Source organism: Oncorhynchus kisutch, linkage group LG14 (assembly GCF_002021735.2).
Source record: "Oncorhynchus kisutch isolate 150728-3 linkage group LG14, Okis_V2, whole genome shotgun sequence".
Classification (NCBI taxonomy): Eukaryota; Metazoa; Chordata; class Actinopteri; order Salmoniformes; family Salmonidae; genus Oncorhynchus; species Oncorhynchus kisutch.
The window spans coordinates 82731173-82739260 of NC_034187.2; the positions used below are offsets into that span (position 1 = coordinate 82731173).

Sequence of the window (8088 nt, forward strand, 5' to 3'; positions counted from 1 at the left end):
CTTCAGTATCACCAGCTATGCAGGTTGGGTGTTAAGCCTCCTCAAAATTCCAAGCGGATGGTTGTTGCAAAGTGAGTTTGGTGCTTCGGCAGAGAAAATAATCACCCAACGTGGGGCTCGAACCCACGACCTGAGATAAGAGTCTCATGCTCTACCGACTGAGCTAGCCAGGTAACTCAATGTGATTTATGACTTGGTTCGAATATCGTACATCCAAGTTTCTGCAAAATATGGTGATCAGTGAGTGTTGTTGATGGATCCTGTGGTGCAATCTGTTAGCGTGTTGTACTTATACAGCAGAATACAGCAATAGATGACAAGGTTATGAGTTCAAGCCCCACCAGGAGCAAGTATTCTTCTTGAAGCCTCTGCCTGTCTATTTTTGTCAAGAAAAGGAGCATTTACTCAAAACATTTAGAGTACAATAATCTGTAATAGGGATGTCATTGAGATGACAGGTCAGAGTGCAGGAGAGATAGAATTCAAATTCTTAGCCTTCTGTATCACCAGCTATGCAGGGTGTTAAGACTCCTCAAAATTCCAAGCGGATGGTGTTTGCGAAAGTGAGTTGGTGTTTCGGCAGAGAAATAATCACCAACGTGGGGCTCGAAACCCACGACCCTGAGATTAAGAGTCTCATGCTCTACCGACTGAGCTAGCCAGGTAACTCAATAGTGATTATGACTTGGTTCGAATATCGTTCATCCAAGTTTCTGCAAAATATGGTGATCAGTGAGTGTTGTTGATGGATCCTGTGGTGCAATCTGTTAGCGTGTTTGTACTTATACAGCAGAATACAGCATTAGATGACAAGGTTATGAGTTCAAGCCCCACCAGGAGCAAGTATTCTTCTTGAAGTGCCCTCCTGTCTATTTCTTGTCAAGAAAAGGAGAATTTACTCAATCCATTTAGGAGTACAATTAATCTGTAATAGGGATGTCATTGAGATGACAGGTCAGAGTGCAGGCAGAGATAGAATTTAATTCTTAGCCTTCTGTATCACCAGCTATGCAGGGTGGCAAGCCTCCTCAAAATTCCAAGGATGGTTTTTGCGAAGTGAGTGGTGTTGGTGCTTCGGCAGAGAAAATAATCACCCAACGTGGGGCTCGAACCCACGACCCTGAGATTAAGAGTCTCATGCTCTACCGACTGAGCTAGCCAGGTACCTCAATATATTTTTGACTTTTTTCGAATATCGTACATCCAAGTTTCTGCAAAATATGGTGATCAGTGAGTGTTGTTGATGGATCCTGTGGTGCAATCTGTTAGCGTGTTGTACTTATACAGCAGAATACAGCAATTCGATGACAAGGTTATGAGTTCAAGTCCCACCAGGAGCAAGTATTCTTCTTGAAGCCTCTGCCTGTCTATTTCTTGTCCAGAAAAGGAGCATTTACTCAATCCATTTAGGAGTACAATTCATCTGTAATAGGGATGTCATTGAGATGACAGGTCAGAGTGCAGGCAGAGATAGAATTCAAATTCTTAGCCTTCTGTATCACCAGCTATGCAGGTTGTTAAGCCTCCTCAAAATTCCAAGCGGATGGTTGTTTGCAAAGTGAGTTGGTGCTTCGGCAGAGAAAATAATCACCCAACGTGGGGCTCGAACCACGACCCTGAGATTAAGAGTCTCATGCTCTACCGACTGAGCTAGCCAGGTAACTCAATAGTGATTATGACTTGGTTCGAATATCGTACATCCAAGTTTCTGCAAAATATGGTGATCAGTGAGTGTTGTTGATGGATCCTGTGGTGCAATCTGTTAGCGTGTTGTACTTATACAGCAGAATACAGCAATTAGATGACAAGGTTATGAGTTCAAGCCCCACCAGGAGCAAGTATTCTTCTTGAAGCCTCTGCCTGTCTATTTCTTGTCAAGAAAAGGAGCATTTACTCAATCCATTTAGGAGTACAATAATCTGTAATAGGGATGTCATTGAGATGACAGGTCAGAGTGCAGGCAGAGATAGAATTCAAATTCTTAGCCTTCTGTATCACCAGCTATGCAGGTGTTAAGCCTCCTCAAAATTCCAAGCGGATGGTTGTTTGCAAAGTGAGTTGGTGCTTCGGCAGAGAAAATAATCAACCAACGTGGGGCTCGAACCCACGACCCTGAGATTAAGAGTCTCATGCTCTACCGACTGAGCTAGCCAGGTACCTTATATATTTTTGACTTTTCGAAAATCGTACATCCAAGTTTCTGCAAAATATGGTGATCAGTGAGTGTTGTTGATGGATCCTGTGGTGCAATCTGTTAGCGTGTTGTAATACACAGCAGAATACAGCAATTAGATGACAAGGTTATGAGTTCAAGCCCCACCAGGAGCAAGTATTCTTCTTGAAGCCTCTGCCTGTCTATTTCTTGTCAAGAAAAGGAGCATTTACTCAATCCATTTAGGAGTACAATTAATCTGTAATAGGGATGTCATGAGATGACAGGTCAGAGTGCAGGAAGAGATAGAATTTAAATTCTTAGCCTTCTGTATCACCAGCTATGCAGGGTGTTAAGCCTCCTCAAAATTCCAAGCGGATGGTTGTTTGCAAAGTGAGTTGGTGCTTCGGCAGAGAAAATAATCACCCAACGTGGGGCTCGAACCCACGACCCTGAGATTAAGAGTCTCATGCTCTACCGACTGAGCTAGCCAGGTAACTCAATAGTGATTTTGACTTTTTCGAATATCGTACATCCAAGTTTCTGCAAAATATGGTGATCAGTGAGTGTTGTTGATGGATCCTGTGGTGCAATCTGTTAGCGTGTTGTACTTATACAGCAGAATACAGCAATTAGATGACAAGGTTATGAGTTCAAGCCCCACCAGGAGCAAGTATTCTTCTTGAAGCCTCTGCCTGTCTATTTCTTGTCAAAGAAAAGGAGCATTTACTCAATCCATTTAGGAGTACAATTAATCTGTAATGGGGATGTCATTGAGATGACAGGTCAGAGTGCAGGAAGAGATAGAATTCAATTCTTAGCCTTCTGTATCACCAGCTATGCAGGTGTTAAGCCTCCTCAAAATTCCAAGCGGATGGTGTTTGCAAAGTGAGTTGGTGCTTCGGCAGAGAAAAATAATCACCCAACGTGGGGCTCGAAACCAGACCCTGAGATTAAGAGTCTCATGCTCTACCGACTGAGCTAGCCAGGTAAACTACAATAGGATATGACTTGGTCGAATATCGTCCATCCAAGTTTTTCTGCAAAATATGGTGATGAGTGAGTGTTGTTGATGGATCCTGTGGTGCAATCTGTTAGCGTGTTGTACTTACAGCAGAATACAGCAATTAGATGACAAGGTTATGAGTTCAAGCCCCACCAGGAGCAAGTATTCTTCTTGAAGCCTTGCCTGTCTATTTCTTGTCAAGAAAAGGAGCATTTACTCAATCCATTTAGGAGTACAATTAATCTGTAATAGGGATGTCATTGAGATGACAGGTCAGAGTGCAGGCAGAGATAGAATTCAAATTCTTAGCCTTCTGTATCACCAGCTATGCAGGTGGCAAGCCTCCTCAAAATTCCAAGCGGATGGTTGTTTGCAAAGTGAGTTGGTGCTTCGGCAGAGAAAATAATCACCCAACGTGGGGCTCGAACCCACGACCCTGAGATTAAGAGTCTCATGCTCTACCGACTGAGCTAGCCAGGTACCTCTATATTATTTTGACTTTTCGAAAATCGTACATTCCAGTTTCTGAAAATATGGTGATCAGTGAGTGTTGTTGATGGATCCTGTGGTGCAATCTGTTAGCGTGTTGTACTTATACAGCAGAATACAGCAATTAGATGACAAGGTTATGAGTTCAAGCCCACCAGGAGCAAGTATTCTTCTTGAAGCCTCTGCCTGTCTATTTCTTGTCAAGAAAAGGAGCATTTACTCAATCCATTTAGGAGTACAATTAATCTGTAATAGGGATGTCATTGAGATGACAGGTCAGAGTGCAGGCAGAGATAGAATTCAAATTCTTAGCCTTCTGTATCACCAGCTATGCAGGTGTTAAGCCTCCTCAAAATTCCAAGCGGATGGTTGTTTGCAAAGTGGTTGGTGCTTCGGCAGAGAAAATAATCACCCAACGTGGGGCTCGAACCCACGACCCTGAGATTAAGAGTCTCATGCTCTACCGACTGAGCTAGCCAGGTAACTAATAGTGATTATGACTTGGTTCGAATATCGTACATCAAGTTTCTGCAAAATATGGTGATCAGTGAGTGTTGTTGATGGATCCTGTGGTGCAATCTGTTAGCGTGTTGTACTTATACAGCAGAATACAGCAATTAGATGACAAGGTTATGAGTTCAAGCCCCACCAGGAGCAAGTATTCTTCTTGAAGCCTCTGCCTGTCTATTTCTTGTCAAGAAAAGGAGCATTTACTCAATCCATTTAGGAGTACAATTAATCTGTAATGGGATGTCATTGAGATGACAGGTCAGAGTGCAGGCAGAGATAGAATTCAAATTCTTAGCCTTCTGTATCACCAGCTATGCAGGTTGTTAAGCCTCCTCAAAATTCCAAGCGGATGGTTGTTTGCAAAGTGAGTTGGTGCTTCGGCAGAGAAAATAATCACCCAACGTGGGGCTCGAACCCACGACCCTGAGATTAAGAGTCTCATGCTCTACCGACTGAGCTAGCCAGGTAACTCAATAGTGATTTGACTTGGTTCGAATATCGTACATCCAGTTTCTGCAAAATATGGTGATCAGTGAGTGTTGTTGATGGATCCTGTGGTGCAATCTGTTAGCGTGTTTTGTACTTATACAGCAGAATACAGCAATTAGATGACAAGGTTATGAGTTCAAGCCCCACCAGGAGCAAGTATTCTTCTTGAAGCCTCTGCCTGTCTATTTCTTGTCAAGAAAAGGAGCATTTACTCAATCCATTTAGGAGTACAATTAATCTGTAATAGGGATGTCATTGAGATGACAGGTCAGAGTGCAGGCAGAGATAGAATTCAAATTCTTAGCCTTCTGTATCACCAGCTATGCAGGGTGGCAAGCCTCCTCAAATTCCAGAGATGGTGTTTGCAAGTGAGAAGTGAGTTGGTGTTCGGCAGAGAAAATAATCACCCAACGTGGGGCTCGAACCCACGACCCTGAGATTAAGAGTCTCATGCTCTACCGACTGAGCTAGCCAGGTACCTCTATATTATTTTGGACTTTTTCGATAATAGTACATCCAGTTTCTGAAAATATGGTGATCAGTGAGTGTTGTTGATGGATCCTGTGGTGCAATCTGTTAGCGTGTTGTACTTATACAGCAGAATACAGCAATTAGATGACAAGGTTATGAGTTCAAGTCCCACCAGGAGCAAGTATTCTTCTTGAAGCCTCTGCCTGTCTATTTCTTGTCAAGAAAAGGAGCATTTACTCAATCCATTTAGGAGTACAATTCATCTGTAATAGGGATGTCATTGAGATGACAGGTCAGAGTGCAGGCAGAGATAGAATTTAATTCTTAGCCTTCTGTATCACCAGCTATGCAGGGTGGCAAGCCTCCTCAAAATTCCAAGCGGATGGTTGTTTGCAAGTGAGTTGGTGCTTCGGCAGAGAAAAATAATCACTAACGTGGGGCTCGAACCCACGACCCTGAGATTAGAGTCTCATGCTCTACCGACTGAGCTAGCCAGGTACCTCAATATGATTTTGACTTTTTTCGAAAATCGTACATCCAGTTTCTGCAAAATATGGTGATCAGTGAGTGTTGTTGATGGATCCTGTGGTGCAATCTGTTAGCGTGTTGTACTTTACAGCAGAATACAGCAATTAGATGACAAGGTTATGAGTTCAAGCCCCACCAGGAGCAAGTATTCTTCTTGAAGCCTCTGCTGTCTATTTCTTGTCAAGAAAAGGAGCATTTACTCAATCCATTTAGGAGTACAATAATCTGTAATAGGGGATGTCATTGAGATGACAGGTCAGAGTGCAGGCAGAGATAGAATTCAAATTCTTAGCCTTCTGTATCACCAGCTATGGCGGTGCAAGCCTCCTCAAAATTCCAAGCGGATGGTTGTTTGCAAAGTGAGTTGGTGCTTCGGCAGAGAAAATAATCACCAACGTGGGGCTCGAACCCACGACCCTGAGATTAAGAGTCTCATGCTCTACCGACTGAGCTAGCCAGGTACCTCTATATTATTTTTGACTTTTCGAAAATAGTACATCCAGTTTCTGATAAATATGGTGATCAGTGAGTGTTGTTGATGGATCCTGTGGTGCAATCTGTTAGCGTGTTGTACTTATACAGCAGAATACAGCAATTAGATGACAAGGTTATGAGTTCAAGCCCCACCAGAGCAGTAGTATTCTTCTTGAAGCCTCTGCCTGTCTATTCTTGTCAAGAAAAGGAGCATTTACTCAATCCATTTAGGAGTACAATTAATCTGTAATAGGGATGTCATTGAGATGACAGGTCAGAGTGCAGGCAGAGATAGAATCAAATAATTTTAGCCTTCTGTATCACCAGCTATGCAGGTTGTTAAGCCTCCTCAAAATTCCAAGCGGATGGTTGTTTGCAAAGTGAGTTGGTGCTTCGGCAGAGAAAATATCACCCAACGTGGGGCTCGAACCCACGACCCTGAGATTAAGAGTCTCATGCTCTACCGACTGAGCTAGCCAGGTACCTAAATTATTTTGACTTTTTCGAATATCGTACATCCAAGTTTCTGCAAAATATGGTGATCAGTGAGTGTTGTTGATGGATCCTGTGGTGCAATCTGTTAGCGTGTTGTACTTATACAGCAGAATACAGCAATTAGATGACAAGGTTATGAGTTCAAGCCCCACCAGGAGCAAGTATTCTTCTTGAAGCCTCTGCCTGTCTATTTCTTGTCAGGAAAAGGAGCATTTACTCAATCCATTTAGGAGTACAATTAATCTGTAATAGGGATGTCATTGAGATGACAGGTCAGAGTGCAGGCAGAGATAGAATTCAAATTCTTAGCCTTCTGTATCACCAGCTATGCAGGTTGTTAAGCCTCCTCAAAATTCCAAGCGGATGGTTGTTTGCAAAGTGAGTTGGTGCTTCGGCAGAGAAAATAATCACCCAACGTGGGGCTCGAACCCACGACCCTGAGATTAGAGTCTCATGCTCTACCGACTGAGCTAGCCAGGTAACTCAATATTGATTATGACTTGGTTCGAATATCGTACATCCAGTTTCTGCAAATATGGTGATCAGTGAGTGTTGTTGATGGATCCTGTGGTGCAATCTGTTAGCGTGTTGTACTTATACAGCAGAATACAGCAATTAGATGACAAGGTTATGAGTTCAAGCCCCACCAGGAGCAAGTATTCTTCTTGAAGCCTCTGCCTGTCTATTTCTTGTCAAGAAAAGGAGCATTTACTCAATCCATTTAGGAGTACAATTAATCTGTAATAGGGATGTCATTGAGATGACAGGTCAGAGTGCAGGCAGAGATAGAATTCAAATTTTAGCCTTCTGTATCACCAGCTATGCAGGTTGGTAAGCCTCCTCAAAATTCCAAGCGGATGGTTGTTTGCAAAGTGAGTTGGTGCTTCGCAGAGAAAATAATCACCTAACGTGGGGCTCGAACCCACGACCTGAGATTAAGAGTCTCATGCTCTACCGACTGAGCTAGCCAGGTACCCCTATATTATTTTGACTTTTTCGAATATCGTACATCCAGTTCTGAAAATATGGTGATCAGTGAGTGTTGTTGATGGATCCTGTGGTGCATCTCTAGCGTTGTGTTGTACTTATACAGCAGAATACAGCAATTAGATGACAAGGTTATGAGTTCAAGTCCCACCAGGAGCAAGTATTTTCTTGAAGCCTCTGCCTGTCTATTTCTTGTCCAGAAAAGGAGCATTTACTCAATCCATTTAGGAGTACAATTCATCTGTAATAGGGATGTCATTGAGATGACAGGTCAGAGTGCAGGCAGAGATAGAATTCAAATTCTTAGCCTTCTGTATCACCAGCTATGCAGGGTTAAGCCTCCTCAAAATCCAAGCGGATGGTTGTTTGCAAGTGAGTTGGTGCTTCGGCAGAGAAAATAATCACCCAACGTGGGGCTCGAACCCACGACCCTGAGATTAGAGTCTCATGCTCTACCGACTGAGCTAGCCAGGTACCCCTATATATT

General features: G+C 43.0%; 13 non-coding genes across 13 annotated transcripts; all 13 read right to left on the reverse strand.

Moving 5' to 3' along the window:
• Window positions 1–591: 591 nt before the first annotated feature.
• On the reverse strand, window positions 592–665 carry trnak-cuu (transfer RNA lysine (anticodon CUU)). Its single transcript has one exon. It is a non-coding gene; the product is annotated as a tRNA-Lys (tRNA).
• A 426-nt stretch (window positions 666–1091) lies between these two features.
• On the reverse strand, window positions 1092–1164 carry trnak-cuu (transfer RNA lysine (anticodon CUU)). Its single transcript has one exon. It is a non-coding gene; the product is annotated as a tRNA-Lys (tRNA).
• Window positions 1165–1588: 424 nt separating this feature from the next.
• Window positions 1589–1660, reverse strand: trnak-cuu (transfer RNA lysine (anticodon CUU)). Its single transcript has one exon. It is a non-coding gene; the product is annotated as a tRNA-Lys (tRNA).
• Window positions 1661–2083: 423 nt separating this feature from the next.
• On the reverse strand, window positions 2084–2156 carry trnak-cuu (transfer RNA lysine (anticodon CUU)). The gene has a single exon. It is a non-coding gene; the product is annotated as a tRNA-Lys (tRNA).
• Window positions 2157–2575: 419 nt separating this feature from the next.
• On the reverse strand, window positions 2576–2648 carry trnak-cuu (transfer RNA lysine (anticodon CUU)). The gene has a single exon. It is a non-coding gene; the product is annotated as a tRNA-Lys (tRNA).
• A 423-nt stretch (window positions 2649–3071) lies between these two features.
• trnak-cuu (transfer RNA lysine (anticodon CUU)) lies at window positions 3072–3143 on the reverse strand. The gene has a single exon. It is a non-coding gene; the product is annotated as a tRNA-Lys (tRNA).
• Window positions 3144–3565: 422 nt separating this feature from the next.
• Window positions 3566–3638, reverse strand: trnak-cuu (transfer RNA lysine (anticodon CUU)). Its single transcript has one exon. It is a non-coding gene; the product is annotated as a tRNA-Lys (tRNA).
• A 418-nt stretch (window positions 3639–4056) lies between these two features.
• trnak-cuu (transfer RNA lysine (anticodon CUU)) lies at window positions 4057–4129 on the reverse strand. Its single transcript has one exon. It is a non-coding gene; the product is annotated as a tRNA-Lys (tRNA).
• Window positions 4130–4551: 422 nt separating this feature from the next.
• trnak-cuu (transfer RNA lysine (anticodon CUU)) lies at window positions 4552–4624 on the reverse strand. Its single transcript has one exon. It is a non-coding gene; the product is annotated as a tRNA-Lys (tRNA).
• Window positions 4625–5050: 426 nt separating this feature from the next.
• On the reverse strand, window positions 5051–5123 carry trnak-cuu (transfer RNA lysine (anticodon CUU)). The gene has a single exon. It is a non-coding gene; the product is annotated as a tRNA-Lys (tRNA).
• Window positions 5124–6033: 910 nt separating this feature from the next.
• Window positions 6034–6106, reverse strand: trnak-cuu (transfer RNA lysine (anticodon CUU)). Its single transcript has one exon. It is a non-coding gene; the product is annotated as a tRNA-Lys (tRNA).
• Window positions 6107–6528: 422 nt separating this feature from the next.
• On the reverse strand, window positions 6529–6601 carry trnak-cuu (transfer RNA lysine (anticodon CUU)). Its single transcript has one exon. It is a non-coding gene; the product is annotated as a tRNA-Lys (tRNA).
• A 914-nt stretch (window positions 6602–7515) lies between these two features.
• Window positions 7516–7587, reverse strand: trnak-cuu (transfer RNA lysine (anticodon CUU)). Its single transcript has one exon. It is a non-coding gene; the product is annotated as a tRNA-Lys (tRNA).
• Between the last annotated feature and the right edge of the window lie 501 nt (window positions 7588–8088).